Below are 17071 nucleotides of genomic sequence, written 5' to 3' on the forward strand. Positions count from 1 at the left end.
GGGAGCTGCGAATGGCCGTGGAGTGGGGGGAAGGCGAGGGTTGGACACCTGCAGAATGTCCCGTTCATGGTTGGCAACTCATTTCAGGGAAACTTACAAATAAACTGTATGTTAAGATTGCAACCGTGCAGCTGGAGGCTTCGCGTGTTGACAGGGAAATGGGTCCCAGTGAGTTCGGAGGCTTCATTCTTGAGGGCATCTGCTTAGGAGAGCAAGTGCTTTTGAATGTCACATGCAGCTCAGTCCTTGGGAACTGCAGCCTTAGTCCCAAGTAAACTGCAAGGGATGGGGAGATTCATCTTCTTCCCTTCCCTTCTTTTGGTCCTTTCTAATTTACTGTTACCTTTCTCCAGGTTTTCCCCATGCCCCTTTGTTTACTATTTCTCTTCATTTCCCCCTTCCATTTTTCCTTTCTTCCTCTACTGATACTGTTTTCCACATACTGAGATTTAGCGTTAATAGAATTCAGGGGAACGTCAAAGGTTTATTGCTATTTTAGCACAGATGACAGTAATTTAATCCTCCTGCCTTCTAACCATCATCAGTTCAGCAAGAGTTGTTTGTTGTGTGTTTGCTGCCCCAGGTTGACTCCTGCTGCTTTGGTACTAGGAGAGCAGAGGGCCCTTCGTTGTTGTTGCTGTGGTATGAAAAGTTAAAGACATCCTCAAAAGGCAATAACTTCAGATTTTGGATAAAACTGTGTTGGACCAGCAGTTCAGTAGTGGTCATGGGTGAGCTGAGGTTCAAAGGCTGAGACTTCTTTTGTCTGAAGTGGACAGGGAGTCTTCAGAACAGTGGTGGTGGTTCCTCTTTTCCTTGTTGAATGATGGCTTCAGCTACTCCTCCCCACCTCACACAAACAGGCTGAGAAGGAAACACACCTTGGCAAGAATAAACTTGCTAGCCAAGTTGCTCTATTATTGCTGCCAGGTCTCTCTTGCACTCGGATGGGTTTGCCTTTCTAGCAGCAAGTACTGTCGATTTTGCGATGTCCAAATCACATTTTGTTTGGTTCAGCAGTAGGAGGTAACAAAGCAATGGAAAAACCAGCTAACTAAAGAGATGAGGTGGCCCCCAAAGTACAAATGGTAACTCAAAATATGTATAATCCAATTCAAGAGTTTTACTGCCCATTCATGTTAGCTCTAATGACAGTGAATGTGTTTTGGTGAGGAAAGGGGGAATTCGGGATTTGCCATTTGCAATACTTGCCCGAAGTCATGGCAGACTGGAAATACATAGAAACAGAACACAAAGAAGACATTTAAATGGGCAAATAGACTTGAAACAATCACACATTGCCCACCCCTTCTCATTCACCCCTGTTTCTTTCCACTTAATCAAAATCTTGCTCCCGGCAAGGTCAGAATTCAAATTGAGCCACTCTGTATGGCTCTTTCCCGCCTCTTTGTAAGCAGAATCCATGGTGAATTGTCATCTGCCATGGAGGGAGAATCCCATAAGCACTGTAGAGGCAGAAACATTTTAGCTTGCCAGAAGTATTGTTGTGGAAGAGACCGGGCCACATTGCCCCCCCTTAAGGTGACCGCTGAAAACTGTCAAGTAAAAGAACTGAGCAACAGGTTTTGATGGTGGGGAAACAGGTCTGAATCCACACACAAATGTCGATGGAGCCAGGATTTTGAGTATCTCACCCTCTTTGAAATCCATGGGATCCTTGCCCATTGCATTCAGTTAACTCAAGACATTTGGGATTTCGGCTGTCTGGAAACACATTTTGGGCAGAATCCTGTGAGAAGTTATTGCCATGCAAGCTCCATTGAAAGAAGCAGGGAGCTACAGAGGAGCACACCGCTGGGTTTTTTTTTCCTGGTGGTGCTTAGGCAGGAATGCTTCCTACAGGATTGTGCTCACTGATTTTAGTGGACCGAATATTTTGAGGTCTCTCCAGTTACCCCCATACTTGGGCTACAGCCAACCTAGGACTGGTCTTGGAAATATTGTCCCTGATCCAGAGCAAGCTTCTCACTCCTGAGACCCACTGAAATGGCAGCTCACAGCTAACTGGTGCTGTTCATTTCAGTGGGACGGAAGCATAGCTAGGACTGCAGTCCTAAACCCCACTTATTAGGGAGTAAGTACATGGAACACACTGAGAATTAGCTTTTAGTAGACTTGCATAGGATTGCTGTATACGTAAATTTCTCTGGACTGGGTCAGTCGGTGGCTATCCTGTGCCTAGTTGAGTTACTCCTATGCCATTCACTCTGATAGGATTTAAGCAGCTTCATTGTGTTCAGGATTGTAGCCTGAGTCCCACGATGTACAGACACCATGGGCTAGTCACACTTCCTTGAAGTCTCTCAGCCTCAGTCACCTCACAGAGTGTTTGTTGTGGGGGAGGAAGGGAAAGGAGTTTGTTGGCCGCTTTGAGACTCCTTAAGGGGAGTGAAAGGCAGGCTATCAAGTCCAAACTGTAAACTCTAATTGCTGCAGTGCAGCAATCTAATGGAAAGGCACTTGAAGTGCATGATAATATGAAAGGTAATAGTGATGCAGTGTTAAGTTTTAAAAATGATGCTACCCAATGGCTGCCCTTCAATCATAAAAAAGCACCAGGCAGTTAACTTGAAAGGCACAGGCAATTGAGCGATCCCAATTAGGTTATATTGCATTGGAGTAAATGAGTGTGTGCTTTAAAGGTGCACTTATTGTAAGCAAAGCTACTTGGAGACATTACCCAAGGTTTAAAAGTACCCTGCTTTTTTCAGTGCAGTTACTGGGGGGTTTTCTACCCCTTCTTGTCTGTTTCCACATTCAAGGTTAAAAAAGAACAAGGACAGCTTAGCTTTCTTCTTCAATACAGCCAGTTCCACAACATCAACAGCAAAAAAGTAAAATAAATCCGACTAGAGACTTAACACAAATTCAGCAAATCAAAGTGTAGCATTATTATTTTTAAATGGAGCTACAGGTTGCTGTAACCCTGCCACACTGAACAAGCTGCCAGTTATCAAAAAGTGATCCTGGAGTAGTTGGCTGCCTGTGTGATGAGGACATTTGTTTGCCACCATCTTTCCCAATCTGGGGAAGAGGCACAATTCACATACAATTACAATCAGCTCCTCATTGGCTGCATCCCAGCGGTGGGATTTTTGTGTTTTCCCCCCAATAGTTTGCCAAAGGTTTCCCTTGAAGGCATTCTTGCATCAGTTTCCCAACCTCGCAGCCAGTGACAGATTGCGCTTAAGTAAAATGGAAAGCTAGTTGTTAAAGCTCAAATGTTCTTAAAAGAGAGCAGCAAGCACTGGCCCCTTGCTAACGGAGCCTTCCATGACTGTTCTACATGGTCACTGTTGGAACCAACAGCCATTTGGCTCCTCCCCTTTCCAGAGCATTCTTCAAAGACTCTTTCACTTCTTCATCCCATAACAGATGAAAGAGGTTGGTACCTGCTTTCCTGTTCCTGACTCATTTCTTTCTCCCCTTTTTTGGTATTATGTCACTTAGGAGAAGCTGGCATGGTGTGCAAATGACCTGTCACATATTAATTTAATTTATTCTGTCCTATGGACTCAAGACAACTTGCAGCAGTTTTCCCCACCCCACCCCACCCCATAAATTTGTAATAGTTCTGTCCCAAACAGGCTTGCGATCTAAGGAAATCAAATGGTTGGGGAATGAAAGAGGTCAGATAAATAAAAATCACATAAACATAAAAAAACCAAGAACTGCAAAACCAATTAGTCCAGAAGCAATCCAAAGGACAAGCCCTTTTTGTAGGCAACCACCTGTTGGTGGGCTCCGTGTACCTCTGATACAGTGTTAAGACCAGTGCTAATAGCTGTAGGTGCTGTTACAGAATTAATAATACTATGGGTGGGCAGGTTGCCTGGAGGTGACAGTTTCAAATGACTAGATCCGCATTTCTCAAACTTGGGGCGCCACGGTTCTGCCAGCTAGGGATGATGGGAGTTGTAGTCCAACAACAGTTGAAGACCCAAGTTTGAGGAAACACTGGGCTAGGTGTTAGGAGACCCAAGACTCGTGTCTGAGTAGGGCTGGGATGCCCATCGAGTAAAAGAACCATGTCCCTTGTGAACCAGTTTTAATGGCGCTGAGTTCACATGATATGTGGATTTCAGAAAGTCAAGGTCACTCTAGAAGCCCACCCCATTACGCAGCGTCCCATTCCTCCCCTCTTCCCCCCTCTCTCAGGTCCGAAAGCGGCACCTGCGTGTACATTCGCGCGTACATTCACGCATGCTTTGAATGTGTTGATAATGAGTTTGCTGGACCTGATATCCCAAGCACCAATAGCAAGAGGCTTTGGACAAAGTTGGTAGCAGTTGAACTACGCCCTGCTGCTTAATGGTTCACAAAGAGTGTTGGCCTGCTGTACTCTGCCTTATTCTAAGTTTTACTCTTTTGCAACATGTCCTTTTTGAGATGCCAATGAGATGTGAAAAGCGATTCTTTTACTTTTTTTATGCATATATCTTCCCCCACTATTGTGCGCCTCACCCCTGGCCCTTGCATAAGTAGTTTTTTAATCACATTGTTCTGACATTCTGATAGAAATGGCAGGAATAAGGGCACTTGTTTTGCATTTAGGAGCCAAGGTCACACAGGGAGATACCTTTCTTTAGAAGCAAGAACCCCTGCAACTCTTTCCAAGGTTCTCTGATGCCCGCCAGCCCATTTGGCCTTGCACTTCCCTTGCTAGCCATGTGTTGTAACTGCAGGCACCTCTCCACAAGGTTGAGGCACACACCACAAATGCACATGAATTGTAATCACTGTGGCACAGATTACAGTCACAGAAGCTCAGGTTACAAGTCGGCTGCATTTTTCCAGTGGAAGCGGGCCTTACATACAATCCGTCACATGCAAATATGTCTTCCGAAAAATGGTGGTCCTTATTTCATGTGTTCTACCTCAAGCACACCTGGTGCAACTCACAAAGCCCTTGATGAGTTGCATTGGGTACGCTTGAGACAACACCTGTTGTATTTGTGCTGTTGCGAGGAATTCCATTCAAGGGGTTGAATAATAGTGAGACTGGAAAAGCCAGTACAGTGGTACCTCGGGTTACATACGCTTCAAGTTACATACACTTCAGGTTACAGACTCCGCTAACCCAGAAATAGTACCTCAGGTTAAGAACTTTGCTTCAGGATGAGAACAGAAATTGTGCTCCGGCGGCGCAGCAGCAGCAGGAGGCCCCATTAGCTAAAGTGGTGCTTCAGGTTAAGAACAGTTTCAGGTTAAGAACGGTCCTCCGGAACGAATTAAGTACTTAACCCGAGGTACCACTGTATAAGTTGCTTTTTCAGCTGTGTCAGGGGTTCAGGAGCAGAGGCAAGGGCAAGGGAGGAAACAGAGAGCGAGGGAGAGGAGGCAGAAGAAAAGATGAGTGATGACGACGACCCGAGATCTCCGAGTCTTTCCAGTGAATCAGAAGATTCACAGAAAGGAGCACCAGTGGCCAGGGCAAGGGGGGAGCCTAGGGGGACACCCCAGGAAGATAGAGCCAGAGGGGACTCAGAGGGGAGCAGTTGGAAATCAGGACCAGCGTCACCGCCAGAGAGCAGGGAAGAGGAAGGGCGCCAGGGATCAAGCGCTGGCAGCTCACAACAGGGGGGAGGGCACGAGTCAGGAGTGGCCACACCTCCATCGGGGAGCGAAGAAACGGTCAGACGGAAGGTGGAAGGTTGGGCGCGCGTGCCAAGTTCAAATGCACAGGAAGGTGGCGCAGTAGGCAGCCCGGAAAGGGAGCCAGGTCCTAAAGCCCGCCGAAAGGAGGGAGAAGAGTCAGGGGGGTCAGCGTCAGCGTCAGAGGAATCCCGGAAGGAAGAGACCCCGGGGGGCAGAGGGACCCAGAGAAGAACAGTCAGGCGGAAAAGGTGGAGCAAGGCTAGGATATTAAGTTGGTGTACAAGGGGCGGAGACTCAGATGGAGCTTCGCCGATCTAACCATGAGACGTAGAGTTGCACGCAGCAGCTTGAGAATGGAAACTGTAACTCAATAAAGACTTTTATTTAATGATCGCTGGCTAGCGTGATCCTCTGTGAGCTAGGATCTGGAAGCAGCTCTGACAGTAAGCTCCATCTCTAGATTGTGGGCATCTACGTCCTCGCGGAGAGGAGAGAAAGCGGGTGCCTACTAGCGAGCTCACGAACGGCAGACAACATGACGGCCGAACAGCAGATAGTGGAACTCAGAGAAGCAGTGACACGACTGAATGCCGAGGCTCTTGCATCCAGGAAGAGAGAGGAGGACGCAGCTGCCGCCTACAGGGATCTCCAGGTCAGGTTGGAAGTGCTTACGAAGCAAGGGCAACTGACACCCAAACCGGAGGGGATTGGGTTGGGGAGACGAACAGGCGGTCTGGTCTCTCACTTCGATGGGAATTTGCAACAGTACCCCAACTTTAGAGCAGATGTAATGTGTGCACTGCAAATGCTGAACAAAGACTTTAGAGATGAGCAAGAGAAGGTGGGATTCATCATGTCCCATTTGCATGGAGATGCTAAAGCATGGCTGCGCAATTTGTGGAGAGATAAGGATCCGGCGCTCCAAAATGCGGATGCCTTTATTAAAGCGATGGATGGGTGCTTTTTATCAAGCATTGACGTGGATCTTGCTCGGCAGGAGATACATGGACTGAAGCAAGGGAGGGCCAGCGTAAGGCAGTACCATGCCCGCTTTTTCGCTTTGGTCAGTGCCCTGGAATGGGACAGAGATTCGGCTCCTGTAAGAGACCTGTTTTGGGAGGGATTGCACGGCTCGGTTAAAGATGAAATTGCGAGGGGGGAGAGACCCCGGACCACGCAGGAGATCGTTCAGAGGGCGCTGGCGGTGGGGGTGCGGCTGGAAGGACGTCCGTGGAGCAGGGACGAAGGGCGTGGAGGGCGCGAACCAGCCAGGGGCTCCTCCTTCCTTCCCAGAGAAGCAGCGCGTGCGCAATCCACGCCTCCGCCAGGAGGAGGAGCGGAACCTATGGAGGTTGGAGGTGCAAGGGCTCAGTCAGCAGCCAGAGCCCTAGCACCGGCAGCAGTGAAAGCGAAGCCTCCTAGAGGGAACAGGAAGTGTTACATCTGCGATGATCCACAGCATATGGCGAAAGAGTGTCCCCAGAGGCTCCACAAGCACACTGCAGCCTCAGCAATGGTAACTGCAGCAACGCAGCAAGGACAACCACAGCAGGGAAACGAAGGAGTCTGGTTGGAAGAAGAGGCACTGGGGCCCAGCCAGACGTGTCAGTGAAGCAGTCCCCAGAGATTTTACAGCCCATGGACCCCCTCCCGCCCAAACCGGTAGTGAGGCTCACCGCGTCGCTCCAGCTGCCCAATGGAATCACCATGGACGTGCCAATCACCATTGACTCCGGAAGCAATGCGGACTTTATAGGGCAGGACTTTGTCGACCGGCACGCTATACAGTTGCTGCCTGCCACGCTGCCCCTGCAGGTTGTCACGGTGGATGGCAGGGAGCTGCTAGGGGGGCAAGTGGTGAAGCAGACGCCACCAATGGTGATGCGACTTGGGAATCACAGGGAAATCATCAGCTTCAATGTCACTCAACTATCGGACACGCCCATTGTATTGGGCATGAGTTGGCTGGACAAGCACAGCCCGACGCTGGCTTGGTACCAGAGGCAGCTGACCTTCGGCTCTTCCTTTTGCGCTGAACACTGCATCGTGCCCAGGCAGGAAGGAGGGGAAGAGGAGTCACAGCTGCAGCTAGGCACGCTGCAAGCGGTTCCCCACAAGTACGCAGAATTTTTGGAGGTTTTCTGCGAGAAAGAGGCAGACAGGCTACCCCCCCACAGACCATATGACTGCAAAATTGACCTGCTGCCGGGGGCGGCGCTGCCCAAAGGGAAGCTGTATTCCATGTCTGAGGACGAACTGCAGGAACTCAAAGAGTTCATAGATCATAATTTGGAGCGCGGTTTCATCCGAGAGTCCAAGGCAGCGGGGGGCAGTCCGGTATTCTTTGTTAAGAAGCGGGACACGCCCCAAAAAAGACTTGTAGTGGACTTTCGCATCTTGAACAGTGTGACCAAGCCATCGGACTTCCCCATGCCCCGAATCGACGACCTCCTCGCAAAGGTACGGAAGGGCAGAGTGTTCACCAAGTTGGACCTGCGAGGGGCATACAACCTCATTCGCATGCGGGAGGGAGATGAGTGGAAGACAGCCATGTTCACGCCCCTGGGCACCTACGAATATAGAGTTATGCCTTTTGGATTGCAAAATGGCTCCCACGTTTTTCAAGCTTTCATGCATCACGTGTTGGCGGGGCTCCTCTACAAGACGTGCGTCTGTTTCTTGGATGACATCCTGATCTTTTCGGAATCGCAGCAGGAGCATGACAGACACGTCAAGGAAGTGCTGAGCAGGCTACAGCAACATAGGCTTTACGCCAAGCTGGAGAAGTGCCAATTCGACGTGACCGAGGTGGATTTCCTGGGCTACAAGTTGTCTGATAAAGGGCTCGCCATGGACAGCGCCAAGGTCCGAGCAGTGTTGGATTGGAAAAGCCCACGCAACCGGAAGGAGGTCCAACGGTTTGTCGGCTTCGCGAACTTCTATCGCAAGTTTATCAAAGGCTTTGCGATGCAGACAGCGGCCATCACGGACACGCTCAGCTCCAAGAAAAAGAAGTTCATCTGGACAGAGCAGGCGGAGCAGTCCTTTCAGGCACTCAAGCGTCTCTTCGCGTCGGAAGAGCAGCTGCTTCATGTCAACCCCAGCAGGCCGATGAGGGTGGAGACAGACGCTTCGGACAGAGCCGTGGGAGCAGTCCTGCTGCAGAAAGACCCGCAGGGGGTTTGGAGGCCGGGAGCGTTTTACTCAAGGAAGCTCAGCAAGTCCGAACAGAACTACACCATCTGGGACAGGGAGTTGCTGGCCATTCATGCAGCGTTCAAAGCGTGGAGGCACTTCCTGATCGGCGCCAAGCACACGGTGCAGGTCTGCACGGACCACAAGAATCTAGAGCACTGGCGCACGGCACAGTTCCTGAACCAGAGGCAGATACGTTGGGCTGAGTTCTTTGCGAATTTCGACTTCCGAATAGAGTATGTCCCGGGGGACACCAACATCATGGCGGATGCTCTCTCCCGTAAGCCACAGTATCTGGAGGAGGCAACGCCAGCGGCCGCCATGCACATCTTCGCACCGACAGTGTGGGCGTGCGCGGCGGCGACAGTTGACCTGGATGCGGTGCGACGAGCGTTGCAGGATGACTCCTTCGCGCAAGCAAAGATGGCAGAGGTGCACAGGGGCACGGCAGCGACCGACGAGTTCCAGCTGCGAGATGGTTTGCTCATCCGTAAAGGGGCCATCTACGTGCCGGGAGACGAACTTCGCGCCAAGGTACTGCAGCAGCTGCACGACGCGCCCACTGCCGGGCACTTTGGCAAGGAGAAGACGGTGGAATTAGTAGCCAGAGACTTCTGGTGGCCCGGAATGAGAGGGGAAGTCGCGGACTACGTGGCGAGGTGTGACACCTGCCAGAGGTCCAAACCAGTGCACAGACCGCCGGCCGGACTGCTGGAACCGCTGCAAACTCCGTTCGAGCCATGGGAGAGAGTGGCCCTGGACTTTGTCACGGATCTGCCCAGCTCGAGGGGCAAGACGGCTGTGCTGGTGGTGGTGGATTTGTTCTCCAAGATGGCACATTTCATTCCGTGTGCGAAGGTGGCCACGGCGGAACAAACCGCCAAACTGTTCATAGACCACGTGTTCAAGGTTCACGGTCTGCCGCGGTCTATTCTGTCCGACCGAGGGCGACAGTTCATCTCAAACTTCTGGCAGAGGCTGATGGGCTTCCTGAACGTCAAGATCAACCTGGCGTCGGCTAGACACCCGCAGACCAACGGGCAAGCGGAGCGGGTCAATGCCATCATGCAGCAGTACCTGAGATGTTATGCGAATCAACAGCCTGCGACGTGGGTGGATTACCTGCCTCTCGCCGAGTTCGCCTACAACAACACGAAGCACGTGTCCACGGGGGTCACGCCGTTCTTCGCCAACAACGGGAGGCACCCTAGAACCTTCCCGGGACTGGAAAGAATGGGGGAGGGGGAGCCGCAGACAGCAGATGCGTTCGCGTCGGAGTTGCAGGAGGTCCACGATCAGCTGCGGCGGCACCTGGAGCTGGCTAAACACGCATACAAGGTACAAGCGGACAAACACAGAAGGGTTGGCGAAGAGATCCATGTGGGAGACTGGGTCTGGTTAGCAGCCCACGCAGTGCCGGCCAGGTCGTTGGCGAAGAAGAAACTAGGGCATAAACAACTGGGGCCCTACCAAGTCGACGAACAGGTCAACCCGGTGGCTTTCAGGCTGGCTCTTCCGGAGGGTTCCAGAATGCATCCGGTGTTCCACAGATCGGTGCTCACTCCCTACAAGGCACCTCACAGGTTTCAGGAACCAGGAACGGCACCGGGTCCGCTCCGAGAGAGAACCGGGCAAGGGGGAGTGGCACAGGAGGAGCGCATCAACGAAGTCACGGAGATTTTGGACTCCAGATGGGGGGAAGAGGGGGTAGAATACCTTCTCGCCAAGGAGGGCACCCCGGCCAGTGCCAACAGCTGGGTGCCGGGCTACGCTTTAGACGAACCTCTGCTCAAAGAAGAGTTTCATGCCCTCTTCCCACATAGGCCAATGCCAGCAGACTTTTTCGACGACTGGCTTTTCACGCCCACGCTTTCAGCCAGCACGTTCCGGGGGTTCGACTCGGACGAGGAACCGACACGAGACGCCCGTTCCCCGGAGGGGTCACCCTCGGGATCTGCTTCAGAACCCTCGTATTGGTGGGATGATCGACCAGAGGAGCAGTTCCGCAGAAGGTGGCTGGAGGGTCCAGGACGAGCAACGTCTCCAGAAGGCAACGAGGGAGAGACGGACATGGACGTTTTCGGGGACGACCCGGGTTTCGAGCACGGCGGCACAGAGATGGAAGCGGAGGTGACCGTCGTCAACGAGAGCAGGGAGGAAGAACCGGAAGACTTCGGATGGCGGCCTGCCACGGGAAGCGAACTGTATCCGACATTCGTCCCCCGGACACGGCAGCACCCAGATCCCGCACCGGAAGGAGGGTAGGGGGGAAGAGGGGGCTTCGAGGGGGGGATGGATGTCAGGGGTTCAGGAGCAGAGGCAAGGGCAAGGGAGGAAACAGAGAGCGAGGGAGAGGAGGCAGAAGAAAAGATGAGTGATGACGACGACCCGAGATCTCCGAGTCTTTCCAGTGAATCAGAAGATTCACAGAAAGGAGCACCAGTGGCCAGGGCAAGGGGGGAGCCTAGGGGGACACCCCAGGAAGATAGAGCCAGAGGGGACTCAGAGGGGAGCAGTTGGAAATCAGGACCAGCGTCACCGCCAGAGAGCAGGGAAGAGGAAGGGCGCCAGGGATCAAGCGCTGGCAGCTCACAACAGGGGGGAGGGCACGAGTCAGGAGTGGCCACACCTCCATCGGGGAGCGAAGAAACGGTCAGACGGAAGGTGGAAGGTTGGGCGCGCGTGCCAAGTTCAAATGCACAGGAAGGTGGCGCAGTAGGCAGCCCGGAAAGGGAGCCAGGTCCTAAAGCCCGCCGAAAGGAGGGAGAAGAGTCAGGGGGGTCAGCGTCAGCGTCAGAGGAATCCCGGAAGGAAGAGACCCCGGGGGGCAGAGGGACCCAGAGAAGAACAGTCAGGCGGAAAAGGTGGAGCAAGGCTAGGATATTAAGTTGGTGTACAAGGGGCGGAGACTCAGATGGAGCTTCGCCGATCTAACCATGAGACGTAGAGTTGCACGCAGCAGCTTGAGAATGGAAACTGTAACTCAATAAAGACTTTTATTTAATGATCGCTGGCTAGCGTGATCCTCTGTGAGCTAGGATCTGGAAGCAGCTCTGACAAGCTGAATTTGGAGAAACCACTTGAAGCATCCGTTGTGTTGAGCTATTTCAATTGCTTTGGTTTGATTTGCTCATTGCAAACAGCTGAAAGTATGTAAATTTTGATAATAAATCTGCTTTGCAGTGGGGGTTTAATAAATTCGATTGCAACTGTAGTTCCAGATTTGCCATGTTTGTGATGAGGGTTGTCTTTAAAATGATGGTTCCCCTGCATATGTCATGAGGGAATGCCAAATCATATAAAAGTGGCTGGAGGATCTAGTCCTTGTCAAAATCTCAGATTACGCATAACTTGCTCCATTATAGCTATATTTCAGAGTGAGTGGTACCAAGCATCCAGTGTAAGATTTGGGGCTGTTTCCCAATGAGTTGCAATTACTTTCCATGCTGCCAAGATCATATATAAAGCCAGTTCTTTTGACAATATATTTACATTGGTATCATCAAAAGATTCAGCAATGTTAAATTTGGACAACAAACAGTAGTTTCTTCAGTAATACTGTTATCAAAATTAAATACCAAAAATCTTGCACCAGCTGACATTCCCAACATAAACATTATGTACAATGTTTATTGCAATCCTCCCCCCCAAATTAGGTGATACAGAAGAAATCATTTAGGACATGTGCAAAGGAGTGCAGTACTATCTGTGTAGTACAGTCAACCCCTGATTTGTTCGGGGGTTGCATTTTGCGTCATGGCACGCAATGGAGGAGCCCTTTTCTTGCTGCTTCCAGGGTCCCTGCAATTCATGCATGCACAGTCATGTATAGTTGGAACATGCGCAAAATAGTAATGGCCTGTAATTTTAAGGAGTTGAGCATGCTGCTTTATGGACTTGAGTCGTTGGGAACCATCAGGAGAGATGCCTCAACTCCTTCCAAATATGTGTCTGGAGGACTTTGGGTATCACATGGCAGGACAGAATGCCAACCATCTTTGTTTCCTAAGTCCGTATTCCCAGCATGTTTGTACTACTGTCTCAGTGATGTCTATGCTGGCTTTGCCATGTCCACAGAATGGGAGATGGCAGGATTCCCAAGGATGTGCTCCCACCTTTTCTGGCAAACAGATGGATTGGTTTTTTGAAAATGCTCTTGTCTAACCCCTCTAACTCCGTGCTTCTTTGTGTTTGGCAACAGGTATGTCGTCTCCTGGGTCAAGCTTGCTCGGTCCCAGCTCCTGCCAACCACCTAGCAGTTCAAAAGTACGTCAAAGTGCAAGTAGATAAATAGGTACCACTCTGGCGGGAAGGTAAACGGTGTTTCCGTGCGCTGCTCTTGTTCGCCAGAAGCAGCTTAGTCATGCTGGCCACATGACCCGGAAGCTGTACGCCGGCTCCCTCGGCCAGTAAAGCGAGATGAGTGCTGCAACCCCAGAGTCAGTCAGGACAGGACATAATGGTCAGGGGTCCCTTTACCTTTAAGAGACATACTGTATGTTTCAGGATATATGCAAGGCTCTGCAGAAATAAATCTGAGGGGCAGTCTAAAATCAAGACTTTTTAAACTTGACGGTTAAACCCCATTTGTCAAATTTTCAGAGTTTCTTTTCTGATGATTCTCTGACACAGATAATACTGGCTCCCTGAAAATCATGGTTTGCTCATACGCAAAGATGTGACAAGAGAAGGGATGGAGTAATACTCTTTAGAGGGCGTAGGAACATAAACCTTCCAAGTCTAAGAACACTGAACAGCCAGAAGGGCCAATCTGGCCCAGTATCCTGTTCTTATAGTGGTCATCCAGATACCCGGTAGGAAACCCGTGTCTGGTACCTAATTTGCAGTTTGGAGGAGTTGAGCATAGTGAATACCACATGATGGTATTGCCTTGAGGCAGCCTGGCATTTCTCTTTATTGAATGTCGGCCAGCTGAGGTGTTGACCCACTCCTAGCTTTTGCATGCTTGACATGCCATACTTTCATTGCAGATAAATGGCATTGCACTAGATAATAAATCACTGACTGAATGTGAAGCCAAAACAACAGAAGTCCACTTTCTTTCTTTTTTTAATATTAAAAATAACCTTTATTATACAACAATTAACATATAAACTTAAACAGTACATACAGTATATATACCTACATCAACATAAGCACACCCTAGACATTAACTTAACATAACACCCCTTTTAACTTCCGATTCACCTTATTGAACTTTTTACATTTTGTTAATCGATATGCATTTCATTATTGTTTTATTTTCCAATTATTTATCGAAAAAAATTGTTACATACTTTTTCTACGTTTCAAGATTCCGTCTAAGTCTGTCAGGGGATTTGCATTATCACAATAATTTTTAAGCTATTCTTTAAACATTATCCAGTCTTCACTAAATTTCTGATTTGAATTTCCTCTTATTGTCCCAGTCATTTTTGCGAGTAGTAGATACTTTATCATTTTCGCTTGCCAGTCCATTTTGGTGAGGATATTGTCGCCTTTCCAATTCTTTGCTATTAAGATCCTAGCCGCTGTGGTTACGTACATAAACAGGGGTCTGAGATTATTATTTTTTAATTTCCCTGGACATAATATCTAACAAAGGCTTCAGGTGTTGTTGTTTTTAATGAGAATTTGAAGATCTTTTTAAGTTCATTATATATAGTGTCCCAAAATTTTCTTATCCTCTTACATTCCCACCACATGTGCCTACCCTGGTTTTACATCTCCAACAAACATCTGAACTATTCTTGTACATCTTGACCAATTTGGCTGGGGTTAGGTACCACCTGTTTAACATCTTCATCATATTTTCTCGAAGACTGTAACATGTGGTGAACCTTATGTCTACCCTCCACAGCCTTTCCCATTCATTCATTCATTCATATACTGTGTCCAACATCCTGAGCCCAACGTACCATAACCGATTTCCCCTCCTCCTCCTTGACTTCCCAGGCAAAATCTCCTCTCTCCTTCCGGTCTATAAGCAGTTTGTGTTTTATTCTGGGCTTCTTCCCATTCCAAATAAATCTTGCAATATCTCTCTACCAGCTTTTAAAACAATTCATTCCCCCTAGGACCGGAATGGTCTGAAACAAAAAGACCATTCTCGGCAGGACATTCATTTTCACTATTGATATTCTACCCCAGAAGGAGAGATGGAGTCTACTCCAACTTTCTAAGTTTCTCTTTACTTCGTTCCAAGTTTTCACATAATTATCTTGAAATAGATTAATCCATTTTGCCATTAGCAATATGTCTAAGTACTTGATTTAAAAAAAAATGTCCAGCCCTGTAATTTCCTGTAATTCACTTTATTCATTAATTCCCATATTTTTAACCAACAAGTTGGTTTTCTTATAATTTATTTTAAATCCGGCCATGTGTCCAAATTCATTTATTAATTCCTTTGCTTTTGGGGTGCTTTCTCTAGGGTTATTGGTGGTTAATATTAGCTATTTGGCATAAGCGCTTGCTTTATAAGATTTCTCTCTGACCACAATCCCCTTTATTTTTTCTTCTTTGCTTAACAACAAAAGTCTACTACAGAAGTCCAGAGGCCGCGGACTCCTAAAATGGGCATAGGAGCCTTCTTATATTTCTCTCAGCCCTCCAAAAGGGAAACCACTTCACTGATGAAGGTGAGTGTTGAAGGGGATGGGAGGTAAAAGGAAGTAAAAGATGCACCTTTCATTTTAAAACATGGGCTTACTTGCATCTGTGCATAGCACAGCAGTGGGACTTGGCCCAAGATAATGGTCAACATTGCTGCTGCAGAAGCAGAAAAATTCTCTGTGTACAAAAAGCCAAAACAACGGAAGACCGTCTTTGATCTGGACACTTTCAAGAGGTGTCTGACTCCTAAGATGGACTACCTGTCTCCCAATCAGGTCTTGGGACATTTGCCCAAATGACTTTGGTTTTAAAAGCATGGAAGAGCCCAAAATGAAAAGGCCAAGGCCCAAATCTGCTCCTGCCTTGAGACATAATAATAATTATTATTATTATTATTATTATTATTATTATTATTATTATTATACCATGCCCATCTGGCTGGGTTTTCCCAGCTACTCTGGGTGGCTTCCAACAAAAGATTAAAATACAGTGGTCTGTTCAACATTAAAAGCTTCCCTAAACAGGGCTGCCTTCAGATGTCTTCTAAAGGTCTGGTAGTTGTTCTTCTCTTTGACATCCGGTGGGAGGACGTTCCACAGAGCAGGTGCCACTACTGAAAAGCCCCTCTGCATGGTTCCCTGTAACTTGGCTTCTCGCAGTGAGGGAACTGCCAGAAGGCCCTCGGCGCTGGACCTCAGTGTCCGGGTAGAAGGATGGGGGTGGAGACGCTCTTTCAGGTATACAGGACCGAGGCCGTTTAGGGCTTTAAAGATCAGCACCAACACTTTGAATTGTGCTCGGAAACGTACTGGGAGCCAATGTATATCTTTCAAGACCGGTGTTATGTGGTCTCGGTGGCCGCTCCCAGTCACCAGTCTAGCTGCCGCATTCTGGATTAGTTGTAGTTTCCTGGTCACCTTCAAAGCTAGCCCCACGTAGAGCGCATTGCAGTAATCCAAGTACAAATCACTACAGCATGCACCACTCTGGTGAGACAGTCTGCGGGCAGATAGGGTCTCAGCCTGCGTACGAGATGGAGCTGGTAAACAGCTGCCCTGGACACAGAATTAACCTGCGCCTCCATGGATAGCTGTGAGTCCAAAATGACTCCCAGGCTTCACACCTGGTCCTTCAGGGGCACAGTTACCCCATTCAGGACCAGGGAGTCTTCCACACCTGCCCGCCTCCTGTCCCCCAAAAACAGTCCTTCTGTCTTGTCATGATTCAACCTCAATCTGTTAGCCGCCTCCAGACACTCACACAGGACCTAAATTAACCCCTGTGCCTATTCCGAATCCACCTCATTAGGTAGATATGGGAACATGAAGAGTGGGTCCTGGCACATACTTTCTAAAGAGATTTATTTGTGTGGCGTAGCTTTTCTGCATCAAGGCAAAGAGCAAAAGAAAAAGGTGAACTGGTTTTCCCAGGTGTATGCTTAAGATCCCGGGAATTGGAAGTTGAAATGAAGTGGAACATTTGTGGGGCAGTTCCACACGTGGTAGTTGCCGTTACTAGGAAGCAGAACCCCATAATGCAGGAGTGGCCCATCAGCAGCCTGTAGTCAAGATCTAACTCCAAGGCAGTTTATAGTTGAGCCCTTGGCTGAACTTCCAATTTGTAATCAAATTATGATAGATTA

At 49.0% G+C, this 17071-nt stretch overlaps 1 protein-coding gene across 2 annotated transcripts in view; it reads left to right on the forward strand.

Annotated features, from left to right (window-relative positions):
• Positions 1-17071, forward strand: part of DLG5 (discs large MAGUK scaffold protein 5) — a 139642-nt gene that overhangs the window by 107160 nt on the left and 15411 nt on the right. The gene's annotated exons all lie outside the window — the stretch shown is intronic.

The sequence above is a fragment of the Podarcis pityusensis genome, assembly GCF_964106645.2.
Source record: "Podarcis pityusensis genome assembly, chromosome: 5".
Classification (NCBI taxonomy): domain Eukaryota; kingdom Metazoa; phylum Chordata; class Lepidosauria; order Squamata; family Lacertidae; genus Podarcis; species Podarcis pityusensis.